Here is an 18,180-nt window from a genome sequence, read left to right as displayed (position 1 = left end):
AGACTAGGACCAGAGCACCCCTGTTCTTCATATGTGTTTTGGGCCCTCCTGTGACCTCTGCACCTGACCGGCCCTGTGTTGCTGGTGCGGTGGCTTTGGGGTTGCCTTGAACCCCCAACAGTGGGCTGCCTATGCCCAGGAGACTGACTATGTAAGTGCCTTACTTACCTGAGAAACTTAACCAAACTTACCTCCCCCAGGAACTGTTGATTTTTGCACTGTGTCCACTTTTAAAATAGCTTATTGCCATTTTAACCTAAACTGTGTGTACTACTGTTTTAAATCAAAGTTCTGTACTTAACTGTGTGAAGTACCTTGCATTTTATGTACTTAGCTCAAACTTTGAATCTTGTGGTTCTAAAATAAATTTAGAAAATATATTTTTCTATATAAAAACTATTGGCCTGGAGTTAAGTCTTTGAGTGTGTGTTCCTCATTTATTGCCTGTGTGTGTAAAACAAATGTTTAACACTATCCTCTGATAAGCCTACTGCTCGACCAGACTACCACAAAATAGAGGCTTAGTATTATCTCATTTTGCCACTATCAACCTCTAAGGGGAATCCTTGGACTCTGTGCACACTGTGTCTCACTTTGAGATAGTATATACAGAGCCAACTTCCTACAGTATATATACTTGGTGGATGTGTGCGTGCATGCAAGTTTGAGCGCAGGTTTCTTCAAAGACTTATTAAGGTATTTCACAAGCAAATATTACCATCCTGCACATAATTTCAGAACAGTGCCTAGGGGCAATGTCAGTTTGGGAGTACATATATGAAAGACAGATGAGCCCCGATAACACAGGAGTTGAACTTTATAATTACACAATCACGAGCACAAACAGATATATACAAATATATACATATGTGTCTGTATAAGCTAGTATTCACCTAAATAGATTGGAGCACATGCATGCAGATAGTAAAAGCGTACCATGCGTACAGATTTGGAGCAAAAGGATGCTTTTTGACAGCTTGCCTCTGGTGTATATTGCCCTGGAGTGGCTTCCAGGCTAAACTTTATTGCCTCAATTTGCATAGCTGGCAAGGTTTCAGATTGTTATGTGTGACATTTTCTTAATTTCAGTATAATTATAAGTTACATTTCAACCACTATGATTAACTTAGCACTTATAGCGCTTCAAGTGGTCCTAGCGCTTATATTGGAGTATTGGAGTGTGCTGTTGGAACAGGGAGTCGCTAATGGTCTGGTTAGTCAGTGGCCCGACAGTCGGTGGAAATATGGCAGTAAATACCGCCAACATGCTGGCGGTATGTGCCGCCATATTATGACACTGGCGGGTTGGCTGAAGCCAACCTGCCATTGTACCACTCCGACCGCCATGGTGGTGACAGTCGCCTGGCTGGAGATATCTATCTCCAGCCCAGCGGCCGTCACTGTTCCCCCCGCGGGATTATGACCCCGCCTACCGCCATGGTTTTCGTTGGCTTCCTCACTGCCACAAAAACCATGGCGGTAGGCACTATCAGTGATAGGGAATTCCTTCTGTGTCACTGATACGGGTCCCCCCCTCCCCCTCCCTCTCCAGTTACCCCATCCCCCATGCCTCTCCAGTCCCCCCAACCTCTCTACATTCACGCCGCCCTACACACACATACACACACACACACTCCCACAAACCTCCACGCATGCATAATTCCACTCACACACACCCACACACACTTTCAAACATGCACGCACACACGCATTCACAAAACATTACATACACGCACTCACACCTTCATACATGCACACTCGCATCCAACACGCAACACACACCAGCATACACGCACATACAAACATACACACACACATCCAACAAACCCCCTTCCCTGTCGGTGCACCCACTTACCTGTGTGCAGGGGGTCCTCCGGCAGGAGACGGGACGGGCCGCTGCTGCCACCAGCAGCGTCCACCAGCAGAACACCGCCAGGCCATATTATTTGTCATAGTACGGCTGGCGGAGGTCTACTGGTGTGGCGCTGTTGTTGGCAGCAGCGCCACCTTACCACTATCTGCCGGCATGGCCACAGCCGGATTTCCGCCATCTTTCTGGCAGAAATCCGGCTGTGGTCATATTATGGCAGACAGGTGGTAGCCGTGGCGACGGTCTTTTGGCGGCCGTCGCCGCAGCGGTAGGCGGTTTTTACCGCCAGTATCATAATGAGGGCCATTGTCATTTACAATGCCAATAGCGCTAACTCTTGCAGATGTAGGACCTATTTCATTGCAAATGCTTGTTGAGATTGGTGTAAGAATGTCACCTAAAAAACCGACCGGTTTCAAACCTTTGGGCGCCTGTCATCTGCAAATGTCTATGACATACCCCCCCACTTGGTATGTTTGTGGTGCCTGGAGCAGGCACACACCTTTAAGGCATTGAGGACTGCCATGTAATGCATCTCAAGGCGCTGAGGGAACGCTCCCTTGAACTTTTCACTGCCCGATGTTGATCGACACCATGATGTTTGAGGTCTTGTTCATTTGGAGGTCCCGGACTGTTCTCAGGGTCCATCTTGACGTTCATCGTTTTGTCGCATTCAAGATCTTCGGGGAAGTCGATTAAGTTCACAATCATAAGATGTCAAAGAAGTCTAAGCATGCTTCCACTTCCCCACGTCTGTTAAAGATTTCTGACGAGGCGTGGGAGCATCGGCACTCCAGGCCTACTAGTCAACAGTTTCTGAACCCAGGTGTGCTTCCCAGATTTTCCTTGAGCCACAGCAACTACAACCCAACTGAGGGAGTTTTATGAGGCCATTTACCTCATTTTTGGGTGCCCAGGCCCTTCTGGTATGCCCTTGGGCCCCATGGGTGTGGGACGGGCTCCATCTTGGACCACGCCGGCGAGTTCGCCCTTGGTGGGCGTGTTGGGCCCCAAGGATCCCATGCTGGATCTGGAGTAATGCCACCTGCAAGACCGAGACCTTCCCCGGCACCTAGGTGGGGCCATCCCCATTGTTATTCCCGACTCCGACACACAGCTGGTTGGGCATCGCACAACGCCACATCCCGCACCCACCAAGAACATCCTTCCCAGAGCAGCGCCAGTTCCTTATTTGTTGGATAGGCCTGGAGAGGGAGACATTTGGGAGGGGTCTATGGACCCTTACAATGAAGACCCAGTTGAGGAGGACTACTGGTAGGAGGAAATGGGAGAAGCCAGTGGGTTAGACGACCTGACACTTGCATGGTATCACCGCCTACTGTGTCTATGGAGAAGGGAGCCTCTTTCGCCATAGAGGTATGTAGAGTGGCTGAGTTCCTAAACCTTCTGCTGCCTTCAGTGTCAGTCAAAACTAATGATTTGATGTAGGTGCCTCAGCTGGGAGGTTCCCTCTCAGAACCATTACTCCCATTTAACAAAGCCCTCAGAGACGTCCTGCTTGGGGCCTGTTTGAAGCCCTGTGCAGGGGTTCCTGTGAATAGGATGATTGCCCGCCGCCATCGCCCCGCTCCTAGGGATCTCAGTTTCCTTTCCCAACACCCCATCTCGGAGAGCTTGGTGGCCCAAGCCTCCTGATCCGACATTCAACCTGGAGTGTTCCCTACTAGGGAGTCCACGAGGCTCGATAACTTAGGCAGAAAAAGTTTCTCTTCCACCAACCTCGCACTGTGGTTGATGAACACCACCTACAGATTGTGCTGTTATTCCCATTGTCTTTGAGATACGGTTGTGCAAGTGCTGCCTACAGTCCCAGAGGAGACCCAGGCTGGACTCTGTTAGTCAGTTTCCGATGGGAGATAATGCAGCAAAGTTCTCCATTCGATGTGGACCCGACCACAACTGACTCGCTAGGTAGTGTGATTTCATTGACATCTGGCTTTTCAGGGTATGTCCAGGCTTCCCTCATGAACATGCCTTTTGATGGATCTCACCTTTTTGGAGAGAAGGTGGATATAGAGCCTGCACACTTCAAGGACAGCAGTGCTATTGCCAGATCTTTGGGGTTGTCTGTGGCCCTCGCCCACCCCAATCCACCTTCTGGCCCTTTTGTGGCTACAGAAGGGGTCTCCAGCTGTGCCCCTACTCTCCCAACCACCCAGGCCATCTAGCTTTCCAGCCTTTTAATGGCCGAGGGTGCAGTTTCCAGTGTCCGCATTGGACAGGTGGCCAGCAATCAGGTCAGGCCACTACTCCCCTGGCAGCCGCTGCCTCCAAGCCCCTTTAGTCTGTCCTCTGACCATCACAGGCACCCAGTGGGAGGCAGGATACGCCATCACTTTTCCCACTGGCGATCTGTGACTTTTGACCAATGTGTACTATGAATCTACTACGAATCATCCAAGGTAGCTTCTCCCATGGCACCCACTTATGACTGGCTGATGGATGACCACCTCTTCTTACGCTGTCAAAAAGTGTAGGCTCTCTTGGCCAAGGGAGCCATTGAGAAGGTCCCGGCATAAGAAGTAAGTTGTGGTTGTTATTCTCACTACTGTCTGGTGCCCAAGAAGGATAGATGGCTCCATCCTATCCTAGATCTATACCTTCATAATCTCTTCATGAAGAAGGAGAAACTCAGAATGCTCACGCTTGTCCAAGTTTTGTCTGTCCTGAATCAGGGAGAATGGATGGTAGCATTAGACTAGATGTAGCATCTCCACATCCCCGTCCTGCCTGCCCACAGGGGTTACCTATGGTTCACAGTGGGCCACTAGCAATTACAATTTGTTGTGCTCAATTTTGGCCTTACCAGCGTCCCTCTGGTGTTAACCATGGTGATAGTTGTGGTTGCAGCTCATTTGCAGAGGTGAGGGATCTCAGTCTTCCCCAACCTTGATGGCTAGCTGTTGAAGGCGGTCTCCTACCTTCAGACTATGGCAAACATCCTACAATCGCTGGGGTTCACTATCAACATGCTGAAGTCACACCTGACTCTCTCCTAGATGCTCCCTTTCATCAGAGTTGTTCTGGACCTTTTGCATTTTCAGGCCTATCCTCCTGAGTGGCGAGTCCAGATTATTCAGGCTATGATACCAATAGACTCTATCCTGGATTTCAGTGAGACTGGCTCTGGGGCTGTTGGGACTCACCACCTCATGTATCCTGCAGTGGAATCTGAAGGCTCAGTGGGCGCAGCATCAGGGGAATCTTTCCAACATGATCCAGATCTCAGAGGGAACTACAAAGGATCTGCAGTGGTGGCTAACAAACCACGATTGGATCTGCGGCAGACCCCTCTCCACTCCCCCAGACAGAGTTCACTGTAGTGATTGATGCATCCCGTCTGAGCTGGAGTAGCAATCTGGAAGAGGCGAAGATCAGAGAACTTGGGTCTCCGGCAGTTTCCAAGCTTCATATTAACATGTTGGTGCTTCAGGCAATTCACTTGGCATTAAAAGCCTTTCTTGCTGTGATCAAAGGAGGGCTGGTGCAGGTGTTGATGGGCAACACTACAGCTGTGTGGTACTGCAATAAACAGGGCAGGGTGGGGTGTTGGGCCCTGTTTCAAAAGGCCCTGCACCTCTTGACATGGCTAGAACAGCAGGCCATTTCCCTAGTGGTTCAACATCTGGTGGGCTCTCTGAATGCCCAGGCAGACAAACTCAGCGGAAGATGCCTAGCAGATCATGAATGGCGTCTCCGCCCAGAGGTGGTGGAAGGTCTCTTTCAGCAGTGAAGTGAGCCTTGGTTAGATCTAATTGCCACTGCCGAGAATGCGCGGTGTCAGAAGCTTTGGAGTTTCCAAAGCAGCTCTCACTCAGAGATGCTTTTTGTCTCAAGTGGTGCTCCGACCTCCTGTATGCCTTTCCACCAATACCACTCCTGCCCAGAGCTCTCAAGAAGACAATCAGGCTCAAGTCATCTGTGTAGCACCGCATTGTGCAAAGGGTGTCTGGTATCCTGAGCTGTTGAGCATGACCATCGGTCCTCCAGTCAGGCTTCCTGTTCAGGAGGATATCCTGTTGCAGCAGTAGGGCCGGCACCCAAATCTGCGCACCCTCCACCTCAATGTGTGGGGGCTGAGTAGCAGCAGTTGACAGCCTATGGCCTTTCTTCCGAAGTCTGAAACATTATTCTAGAAACCAGGTGCCCCTCGACCAAGACGGTATACGCCTGCAGATAGGGAATGTTTGTTTCATGTGCTTCTCACAAAGGTGACCCCCTTCTCTGCACCTCTGTTTCAAGTTCTGTTGTTTCTACTGTCCTTGGCCCACCAGGGGTCTGCTTTGGACAGGTAAGGGTTACTTATCTGTCATCTTGGCATCTCTGTGTTTCCTGAACCAACCTTTTCTTTTCAAATCACCAGTGGTTGCTAGGTTCCTTAAAGGTTTACAACACATGTTCCCACCTAAACCATTTATAATGCCTTAGTGAGACCTCAACCTGGTCCTTAGTATCCTTATGTGCGCTCCCTTTGAGCCTCTACAAATTGTCCACCTAGGCTGTTGACCATCAAAAAATTATCCTTGTGGCAATAACATCAGCCAAGAGGGTCCGGGAACTCCTAGCGCTCTCAGCGCACCCTCCTTACAACACATTTTATCAAGATAAAATTGTCCTTCAGGCGCATGCCTACTTCCTACCAAAGATCGTCACTCCTTTTCTTGTAGACCAAAACATCGCCCTGCCTACCTTTCTTACTCTTTCCCATCTTTCATAGGATAAGGATAGACTCCACCACCTGGACCCAAAAAGAGTGTTGTCGTTCTACCTTGACCGCACAAAAGAGTTCGGGGTGGACAATTAACTCTTCCTGGGTAAATGGAGAAAGCTGCACAGAAAAGAACCATCTCTTGATGGATTATCCTGTGCATTTAAAATCTTCTATGCATTGGACAAGAAACAGTCCATGAGGGCTTACGAGTTCAATCTACGCACAGCATTCCTGTCCCAGACATTTGTCAGGCTGCAGTGTCGGCATCCTTGCACATGTTCACAAAATATTACTGCCTGGACAGTCAGATCCGTTATGACTGGTACTTTACCAGTTAGGTCCATTAGGACTTTTTGGTTTAATCATATCTGCAGTCCCACCTCCGGGGAGGTATTGCTTGTGTATCCATTCAAAGATCTGAAATCTGCAGCTAGAAGTCTCTATCAGATGAACAAGGTACTTTCTTTTGGTTACGCCTTACCTGGTAGAGACTCTGTCTAGCTGCAGATTTCTTGAGACTCACCCATCCTCCCTGCTGTGCGGACCGGTTCTGGTACGAGGGACAACCCCTACAGGGCCTTATTCTTGCCAGTGGTCAGTGCTCATCATGGCTCTATGCTCCTGGTGTGGAAAGTCACGAAAGTAACTGATGTCAACACACCGAATAGGTTCCTTTATAAGTACACTGTGGAACACCTTTGGGATTGGAACAATAGGTGATCTTTATGAAGGTGACACATTCAAATAATTTGACACATACTGAATACATGGTCCCACGCTCCATTAAATGGCAATACTAAAAAATAAAAAACAGTGATATGCAGATTTGTGCTGGACCACACTGCCCTTCCTGAGTCACAGATTCAGAGGTATCTGTTAACCTGGGGAATATTGGGGTGTGCAGTCTCAAATCTTTTCTAGATCATTATCTATACCTTATAATCATCACACATGAGTTCTGAGATCAGGACACGTTAGAAGACAAGACTAACAACAGACTATAGAGACAACAACTGGGTGACCCTCCTGGAACAGCACAGCCACACTATGAGGGTAGCTAGACTGAAGTTCTCACATTTTAAGATGCTTAACAAATGGTAAATTCTAAAAAGCCTGACTAACACCAAATGATTAATATTGGAGATGTGCAGAACCGGAATGCAACCTTGTGCATATACTGTAGTCTTGCACACAACTGGATCTTTACTGGAGAGATATATGACTTACACTCAGTGACACCAGCCTTTGTCACTCTGTGGAATCAGCCAAGTAGGCCGTCCTGTATGACACATCTGACATTGATGACATCTCCTCTCATTGTAGACATGGATGTTGACCGCCTTTATGGCGGCTAAAATCTATATACGTAGGCACTGGAACTACCCAAACATATCCACACACCAGGAGTGCATGACAGAACTCTTCAGATCAGCCACATATGAGAGGTGAATATATGAGATACAGGATCAATTAATACACTTTGAGGTAATTTAAGTGTCCCTTCGTCCACTATGTGGATTCATAGGTGCAGACAGACCCCCACAGATAATCATAGGAAACCAGCACTTCTAGGTTTAAGCTGGAGCCAATGTACCTTGAGAAGGTCTACAAAGCGAAGCAAGGGTGATGAAGGTGATGTAGGAAAGTACCATCTTGCATGGCATGTTACCGCCATTTTTACTGTATGTGTTTGTTTTTACCTATGTGTCACTGGGATCCTGCTAGCTTGTATGTGTTCCCTGTGTGGTGCCTAACTGTATCACTGAGGCTCTGTTAACCAGAACCTCAGTGTTTATGCTCTCTCTGCTTTTAAAACTGTCAGTGCAGGCTAGTGACTAATTTTACCAATTCTGATTGGTACCTGGAACACCCTTATAATTCCCTAGTGTATTTTACCTAGGTACCCAGGGAATTGGGGTTCCAGGAGATCCCTACGGGTTGCAGCATTTCCTTAACCACCCATAGGGAGCTCGGACAATTCTTACACAGGACTGCCACTGCAGCCTGAGTGAAATAACATCCAATTTATTTCACAGCCATTTTACACTGCACTTAAGTAACTTATAAGTCACCTATATGTCTAACCCTCACTTAGTGAAGGTTAGGTGCAAAGTTACTTAGTTTGTGGGCACCCTGGCACTAGCCAAGGTGCCCCCATATTGTTCAGGGTAAATTCCCCGGACTTTGTGAGTGCGGGGACACCATTACACGCATGCACTACATATAGGTCAATACCTATATGTAGCGTCACAATGGTAACTCCGAACATGGCCATGTAACATGTCTAGGATCATGGAATTGTCCCCCCAGTACCATTTTGGTATTGGGGGAACAATTCCATGCATCCCTGGGGCTCCAGCTGGACCCGGGGTACTGCCAAACCAGCTCTCTGGGGTTTTCTCTGCAGCTACTGCTGCTGCCACCCCACAGACAGGTTTCTGCCCCCCCTGGAGCCTGGGCAACCTGGTCCCAGGAAGGCAGAACAAAGGATTTCCTCTGAGAGAGGGTGTTACACCCTCTCCCTTTGGAAATAGTTTGAATGGCACAGATGGTGCCCTCCTTGCATAAGCCAGTCTACACCGGTTCAGAGATCCCCCCAGCCCTGCTCTGGCACGAAACCGGACAAAGGAAAGGGGAGTGACCACTCCCCTGACCAGCACCTCCTAGGGGAGGTGCCCAGAGCTCCTCCAGTGTGTCCCAGACCTCTGCCATCTTGGATGCAGAGGTGTGAGGGCACAATGGACAGCTCTGAATGGCCAGTGCCAGCAGGTGACATCAGAGACCCCTCCTGATAGGTGCTTACCTTTCTCTGTAGCCAGTCCTCCTCTGTGGGCTATTTAGGGTCTCTCCTGTGGTTATCTCACCAGATAACGAATGCAAGAGCTCACCAGAGTTCCTCTGCACTTCCCTCTGCGACTTCTGCAAAGGATTGACCGCTGACTGCTCCAGGATGCCTGCAAAACCGCAACAAAGTAGCAAGAAGACTACCAGCAACATTGTAGCGCCTCATCCTGCCGGCTTTCTCGACTGTTTCCTGGTGGTGCATGCTCTGAGGGCTGCTTGCCTTCACCCTGCACTGGAAGCCAAGAAGAAATCTCCTGTGGGTCGATGGAATCTTCCCCCTGCCAACGCAGGCAGCAAACGTCTGCCTCACCGGTTCTCTGGGTCCCCTCTCATCCTGACGAGCGTGGTCCCTGGAACACAGGGACTGGGTACAAGTGTCCCCGACAGTCCAGTGGCCCTTCTGTCCAAATTTGGTGGCGGTAAGTCCTTGCCTCCCCACGCCAGACAGTAATCCTGTGTACTGCGTAAACTGCAGCTGCTTGGGCTTCTGTGCACTTTTGCAAGAATTCCTTTGTGCACAGCCTAGCTCAGGCCCCCAGCTCTCCGCCCTGCATTGCCCAACTCGTGGGATCCTCTTTTGTTGTTCTGAGTCGACCGTCATCCTCAGATCTTCTAAGTGCCTGTTCAGGTGCTTCTGCGGGTGCTGCCTGCTTCTGCGTTGGCTCTCCTTGTTGCTGAGCGCCCCCTCTGTCTCCTCCTCCAAGGGGCGACCTCCTGGTCCTTCCTGGGCCCTGGCAGCACCCAAAATCCTCAACCGCGACTCTTGCAGCTAGCAAGGCTTGTTTGCGGTCTTTCTGCGTGAAAATAACTGCATCCTCCAGCATGTCGTGGGACATCGTCTGACAAAAGGAGAAGTTCCTGGCACCTTCCGTTGTTGCACAATCTTCGGCTTCTTCCACACAGAAGCCGCCCTTTTGCACCTTCATCCGGGGTTTAGTGGGCTCCTGCCCCCCCCCCCCGGACACTTGCGTGACTCTTGGACTTGGTCCCCTTCCTTTACAGGTCCTCAGGTCCAGGAATCCGTCTTCAGTGCTTTGCAGTTAGTTGTTGTCCTTGCAGAATCCCTTATCTCGACTTTACAGTCTTTCTGGGGTGGTAGAGTAACTTTACTCCTGCTTTTCAGGGTCTTGAGGTGGGGTATCTTGGACACCCTTAGTGTTTTCTTACATTCCCAGTGACCCTCTACACACTACACTAGGCCTGGGGTCCATTTGTGGTTCGCATTCCACTTTTGAAGTATATGGTTTGTGTTGCCCCTAGGCCTATTTCTCTCTACTGCATCCTATTGTGTTCTATATTGTTTGCACTACTTTTCTAACTGTTACTTACCTGATTTTGTTTTGTGTGTGTATATTTTGTGTATATTACGTACCTCCTAAGGGAGTATATCCTCTGAGATACTGGTTTTCTTATGATATAGTGCTAAGTGATATAAGTGGTATAGTAGGAGCTTTGCATGTCTCCTAGTTCAGCCTAAGCTGCTCTGCTATAGCTACCTCTATCAGCCTAAGCTGCTAGAACACCTCTAATCTACTAATAAGGGATAACTGGACCTGGCACAAGGTGTAAGTACCACAAGGTACCCACTATAAGCCAGGCCAGCCTCCTACAAGTGAGCCGTCCTATAAAATGTGCCCATGTATGTAAAGTCGATGACTGGGAAGATTGGATAGCACTAGCGGATGTTGGTGCTATGGATATTGCTTCTGGGTAGCTCAGAACCCAGTGTATGTGAAGTGAAAATATTTTGTTAGAAATTTCACAAGACCTTTTGGGAACATAATATTACTGTTGAAAATGTATTTATTCCTACCACATTTCTTCCCTTCCTCCATATTCCCACCTCCCGTATAACCTAGTTAAGATGGTATGTCCCTCCAACATAGGAGATTAAGGATCATACCACAGAAATAATGAACAATCAGCAACTTGATAGGTCAAGTTGAAATGGGGGGCGGTAATTGCAGGTTGAGAAGTATCTGGCCATGCATCTAAGACTGCTGCTGCAGAGCTGTCAAGTTTAAGAGACCCTCATTAAAGTGCCTTGGAAAAAGAAGATGCATTAGACAAGGCATGACTTGTGATCCATAGTCTGGGACATGGAAATCTGGGAAAAAATGGGAAATTCGTCCTGCTTCTGCCTTTGCTGGCTTGCCTGCACTGCGTTCTATTTTGAATTAGATGTTGGAAAAACACCCCGCTTATACTGAAACTTAATGGGATGTGAGCCAACCTATGTGACTATCTGGGGGGGGATCGCTTCTCCTTAGGCAGTAGGGAAAATGTCAAGAGGCTTCCTTCCATCCATTGTGGGTTACCACCGTGGGCTGGGGGTAGCAGTGCTCAGTGCAATTTCTGATTGAGGAAGGGAATACCGTGTATGGGTGGGTTGACTTGCTGGAGGGTTCCTGGGTGGTCTTGGGGTCTAGGATTGAAATGGTTAATATGCAGATTTATTGTTCACATTAAGCATGGCTAAAAGTGAAGAAATTGCATTACTTGGTTCGATGTGCATGTCGATGCGGAATGTCAGAACGTCTCAGCGACTGCATAAACCAGAGAGCAGTCGTCTATGTGCTGGGAAAGACTGTGCAGTTATTAAAGGGGAAAATTTAGACAAATAACCCAATTGTCTTGTAAGCTTGGTTGAGAAATTAGCCCAATCTATACTGCGAAAATTCTGGGCAGACTATCAGAGGTGCAATCCAACTCATCTCAATTCAACCCAATCCAAAACTTTCCAATCCAGTCTGTTTTTTCACTAGCAAGCCTATAGCTGTAGTTTATGGTGATGTCACGAAAGGGCCTTAATAAAACTTGCCTCCAGAAAGTGTAACAGACTATATGAACACTTGTCAGAGAAAAAAAGAGACACTTCAGACGTTTTCTGAGAACTTAGCAAGCTTATGCACCTGGGAATGGAGGAAAGCCTGTTCCATAGACATGAAATACACGCTTTAAAAGCACTGCCTCCACAACCGGACTTTCTTGGTTTCTGGGACTGGTAATGCATGTTGAGTACGTTTGACATGTAGGCTGGTCTAAACTTGAAAAAAAGAAGAGGATTTAGGTACATTTGAAGAATGCACACTTGTAGATTCAGACCAGCGTAGCTGAGCAAGACCTAAAGAAATGTGATCATGTTTCCTTAGCCTCAGCAGTAACCCACTGCAAGTGCCTTCCTTAGCCTCAGCAGTAACCCACTGCAAGTGCTGAAGTGAATATGTAGGAGATTCAAGCTAGACTCTGTCTCTGGAAGTGACACAGGACTGAATAAGAACATTGACAGCCATAATGGGACACACAGGCTCCAGGTGTAAAATGATACTTTGAAGATAAAAAACAAGTCTTGGCTAAGGCATTGATCTGTTTTTCTATTGAGGAATTTGTTTCCAACATGTTTCCAGATATTTATTAAATTCTTGTAGATTACTACAGATGGCAGTGAGTCCAAAAACTTCAAAATAACCTCATTGCTGAAAAGTATTAATTTCAGGTAGTTGGTGAAATCCAAGCTTATACATAAGATGAAGCTGGGAGAGAACCTTGGAACAGACGATCTCTTATGCCATTCTTAGGTTTGCACTGGTTCAAACGCACTGGGCCCTGTTTACAAGCCACACTTTGTAATGCGTAATATGGTACTACTTATGTACTAAAGAATGATATTCACTATCATATGGGTGGAGGCCTCCACCTCATCTTTATTTTCTGTGCAGACATCACAGCCATTGCAGTGGACATCTTGGCACACATAAGTATACAATTTAGGTGTAAATGTGGGATGGACCAGGGGAAGTGGTAGAAAATGGGAAATATTTTCTCCTTAATGGAAGGGGTTTATGGAAATATAGGGAGATGTTTATGGGCACATGTAAATACACACAAACACTACAGTGTAAGACCATTGCTGTTCCCAAACTATACTTCTAAAGTTACCATAGCCCTAAACGTCACAAAATAGATGTAAATGTACTGCACTTGCCTTGAAGTGAGTCAAGCACGACATGTGGCCACTCACAGGTACCACAGCACATTCCCAAAGGAATTATTGGGGCGAGGAATTAAAACAATTACAACAGCAGCCCACATGAAACAATGTTAAAATATTTCAATTATTTTAACTTTTAAATTATATTTCAATTTGATGAAACCCTGCTTTCTTGGGCAGGTTAAGTAGTTGGCACTTCAGACGGATGCTTTTCCAAATTTCCATTATTGCATCACAGAACAGTAACAATTTTGGGCACAGAATGTCTTTCTCAAACCAGGAAGTGACCTAACCTTTGGGTCCCTTCCTGTATGAGACTAGTAAACAAAGAAAAAGGATATTGTATCAAAAGAAAAAAAAACTACATATAAAAATATGCAATGTATTTTATTTAAACAAAGTTTCCATTCAAAGGGTAGTTTCAAACTCACACTCAGTGCTGCAGCGCAGTTGTTGTCAATACGCTATCTTTCCTTGGCATTGAAAAGCACTGAAGGTAACTGTCTGAAGAAAAGAGTTACAATTACAGCAGTGTTGCCTCCTGTAGGAAGCTGGTCTGGTGTGTGGTGAGTACCTATGATATTATCACCGTATACCAGGTCCAGTTATCCCCTTATTAGTGAAGTGTAGGCAGTATCTAGAAGCCAGGCTCTCTAGAGGCAGCTGTGGCTGAGCAGCCAAGGTTTATCTAGGAGACATGCAAAGCTCATGGAGTACCACTGTAGTCATACAGCGCTTACACACATGAAAGAACCACACAGTGTTACAAAAATAAAGGTACTTTATTTTGGTGACACATGTAATAAAATACTATGTAGGCAATTATCCAATAGGAGGTAAGTAAACACCCTATATATGTACAATAACAATCAGGAATAGGCATAAAAAGCAATAGAAAACAGTGAAAAGCTATAGGCAATACTGAAGGCCTGGGGGAGACCAAACCATATACTAAGAAAGTGGAATGCGAAGCTCGCGTCCCCACCTAAGGAAGTGGAATCGGTAAAGGGGAGCTGGAGGTCTTAGGAAACCCGAAAGGTAAGTACTGAATTACCCCTCAACGACCAGGAGGAAAGGGGTAAGTTACTGGTTCCACCCAAACCAACCGACTGGACTTCAGAGAAGGATATTGCAAGACCCAGACAAGACTGCAAGAAACCAAAGGTGGATCCTGGAAGAGGAAGATCTGGAAAAGAAGGGGACCATGTCCAGTTCCACTTGGAGTTACAGGACTCACTTCCCACCTGTCTGTGCAGTGGAGCTGCCGGGGACCAACTAAGTCCAAGGGGGACTCAACTCACAGGGGGAGTCACAGGCGACCATCAGCAGTGCAGAGAGTCCAAAGAAGAGGAGGCAGCCCCCACAGAAGACCCACAGGCAAGGAGCCCAGGAGTCCCAGAGAGTCCCACGTAGCACACCTGAGGAGAGGTCCCAAGTCACGGGAGAAGTACACAGAGGGCTGTGTGTACATGGAAGAGTGCTTGCGGCTGGGGCTAGACAAAGCCTGAAGATCCCTTGGAGGAGATGCCAACAATCCTTGGTAGGTGCAAGAGATGCGGTGCACAGGAGTACTGTCCTGCATGGAAAGGCAAGGACTTACCGCCACCGAAGGTGGTTAGCTGGCAGAGAGGACCAAGGGGACCACTCGAGGCCACCACCAATGATTCAGGATTCACGCAGCTCAGGATGAGAGTAAAGCCACACAGCTGGTCGTTGTTGAAGTTGGTGCCTGCGGATGCAGGGGAGTGCCTTCTTCACTCCAAGGGAGATTTCCTTCTTGCTTCTTGTGCAGGCTGAAGCCTTGATGCCCTCAGAGGATGCACAGCGGGGGAAATGTTGCAGTTGCTGGAAGGAGTCAGAGAAACAATGTTGCAGGGCGAAGTCGTTGCAGGAGCTGCAGATTGTAGGTTCCTGTGGAGTCCAGTTGCGGTACCAGTGGCCAGAAGTCGAGGTAAACGGTGCAAAAGAGTCCTGCTGGAGTCTTGCCTGTCAAATCTGAGGACCCACCCAAGGGGGGACCCTAAATTACCCTGGAAGGGGGATTGGTCACCTACCTAGGTGACCTACTATCAAGAGGGGGTTCTGTCGTCACCTGCTTGACCTGGCCACTCAGATGCTTCTGGATTCAAGTTGGCAGAATCAAGGAGCCTTCTGGAGGAGCTCTCAGCATCACCCCTGGGGCAGTGATGGACAGGGGAGTGGTCACTCCCCTTTCCACTGTCCAGTTTCACAGAAGAGCAGGGACTGGAGGTCCCTGAACTGGTGCAGACTGGTTTATGCAAGGAGGTCACCAAATGGGCCCTTCAAAGCATACCAGTGGCTTGGGGAGGCTACCCCTCCCAATCCCTGTACCACCTATTTCCAAAGAAAATCCTTTGTTCTGCCTTTCTGGGCTTGAGCTGTTCAAGCAGCAGGAGGGCAGAAACCCTTCTGAGGCGTGGCAGCAGCTGGGGCTGCCCCGGTAACCCCAGAAAGCTGGTAGGAGCAATGCTGGCGGTCCTCTAAGAGGCCCCCAGAAGGAATGGAATCATACTTCCAATGCTGGCAACAGTATTGGTGTGTGATTCCGACATGTTTGATACCAAACATGCGCAGGTTCGGAGTTACCATTATGTAGCTGGACATAGGTAGTGACCTATGTCCAGTACATGCGTAAAATAGCATCCCCGCACTCACGAAGGCCATGAAAATGGAGCTGGTGTTTGTGTGGGCACCTCTGCTCATGCAGGGGTGCCCTCACACACAGGTACCTACACCCTGCCCTCTGGGCTAGGTGGGCCCACTATAGGGGTGACTTGCAGTGACCTGTAGTGTAAAGGCTGCATGCACCCTTTCACTCAGGCTGCAATGGCAGGCCTGCAGATACACTTTGCATGGGTTTCCCATGGGTGGCATAATACATGCAGCAGCCCATGGGGGACCACATGTGCCCCAATGCCCTGGATACTTGGGTACCATATTCTAGGGTCTTATGAGGGGGCACCAGTATGCCAAATGTGGGTTTTTGTGGTCCAAGCAACCGAACTTAAAGGGAGAGAGCACAGTCACTGGGCTTCTGGTTAGCAAGATCCCAGAGAACACAATCAAAAACATACTGACAACAGGCAAGAAAGTGGGGGTAACCATGCCGGAAAGAGGGTACTTTACTACACCCCCTGTATTGAGTGTTTGGAAACGTGGTTTGGACCACTGTATGGGTCTAGAGATACCTATATATCGGGCACAGGGCTGCCCATACAAGCATTTTTAGATTTGGCAAAAATGGGCAGACTATAGGAGCATTCTCTTACTCCCGGTACCGTCTCCTCTATCAGACACTGATGTACTAAATGCTGCTGTGCAGTAGATATACCATATGTATGTGTAACAACCAACTGTTTTATGCACAAGATGCACTGGAGAAGTGGTGGGGAGAATGGAGTGGGCAGGGGAGCATGCAGTTGATGTTTAGAAATGTTAAACCTTTGAATGGTAATGAAATATGCACTATTATTGTCTGGCTTCGGCTGGAAGGTGCTGGGCATGCAGTAAAATGTTGTGAAAAAAAGAGTTACAATTACATGGCATATAGTGCTCAGTCACAAAAATAGCAGAAAAACTAATCAATAAACTCCTTGTCGAGACCTTTTGTGTCACCATAAAGCACTCTGTATGATAGAAATAAATTATAAGGCCTCAGTGGGCAAAATCAATCACAACACCAAGCTATTCAAGAAACTAACACAATCTCATGGGATGCAGATCCAGACGGTGAAGAGTATTGTTACAAGTCGAGGCACCAACTAGTAACCATAAACGTACTTGTAATGTTTCGTAAGAGTTAATTTAGTTTCACAGAAAACGATAGAGTCAATAGTCCGTATAGAAAATGCTCTGAATAATGTAATCCAGAGCAAGACAATAAACAGTCAACATGTTTCACTATTTCGACAAGAGCTTCTTCAGGGCTGTAAATTACAAAAAAGAAAGAACAATATATATATATATATAAAATGATTATGTTCAAATAAAACCACAACTGACTCTCTATTTAAACAATCTTTTTAACACTTTCCAGGAGAATGTGATGGTGACTGCCTCTTTGGGTGTATCTGATAAAGCACTTATACATAAAACTGAGAAAGCTATTGAACAGTATTCTGCCTACAGGCTGATCTCCCTTCCCGATTCATGTGACAAATGGGGTGTATTTTTTGATATGGTTGTGCAACCTCACCGTGTAATGCAGATACCAACCTCGTTAAGACACTTGGGTTTTCGTCTGTCAAACCTTTAGCTCAATTCTGGGTAGCTGTGGCACTGAGCAGCAAGGTTTACACAGAGGAGCAAGTGTAAAGCATTTAAACAGCACCAAAACAATTGAAGAAATTGACATGACACTCAAAAAACAGACACCAGTTTCTTAACATAAGTTGAATTTTTATGACAGCTTAAACACCAGAATGAAAAGTATCCACTAGAGGGTTACGGAGATATAGATTTTACGAGGGATAATAAATCGGCGCAACTTCTCTCAACCTCGAACAAGCTTTGGCAAAATCAATGAATTAGACGCAGAGGGACATATTCACAAGTCCTGTGCACTGTTGGTGTTCACTTTTTGGTGATGCACCGGTGCCACATAGTGCAGACCCATATCTACAAGGCTATGCAAAGCCACTTTGTGTGGCTTTTCATAGCCTTGTAGATATGGTGTAAGGCAACGCGGGGCAAGTCAGTGAGTTGCTTTACACTGCATCAGGG

The 18,180-nt window shown here is 47.3% G+C and overlaps 1 protein-coding gene across 5 annotated transcripts in view; it reads left to right on the top strand.

Annotated features, from left to right (window-relative positions):
- LOC138295831 (myosin-7-like) overlaps positions 1 to 18,180 on the top strand; it is a 228,303-nt gene that overhangs the window by 20,843 nt on the left and 189,280 nt on the right. The window lies entirely within an intron of this gene.

Source organism: Pleurodeles waltl, chromosome 5, assembly GCF_031143425.1.
Source record: "Pleurodeles waltl isolate 20211129_DDA chromosome 5, aPleWal1.hap1.20221129, whole genome shotgun sequence".
Taxonomy (NCBI): Eukaryota; Metazoa; Chordata; class Amphibia; order Caudata; family Salamandridae; genus Pleurodeles; species Pleurodeles waltl.
The sequence above is the reverse complement of the archived record's forward strand: the minus strand, read 5'-3'. Positions and strand labels throughout refer to the sequence as shown.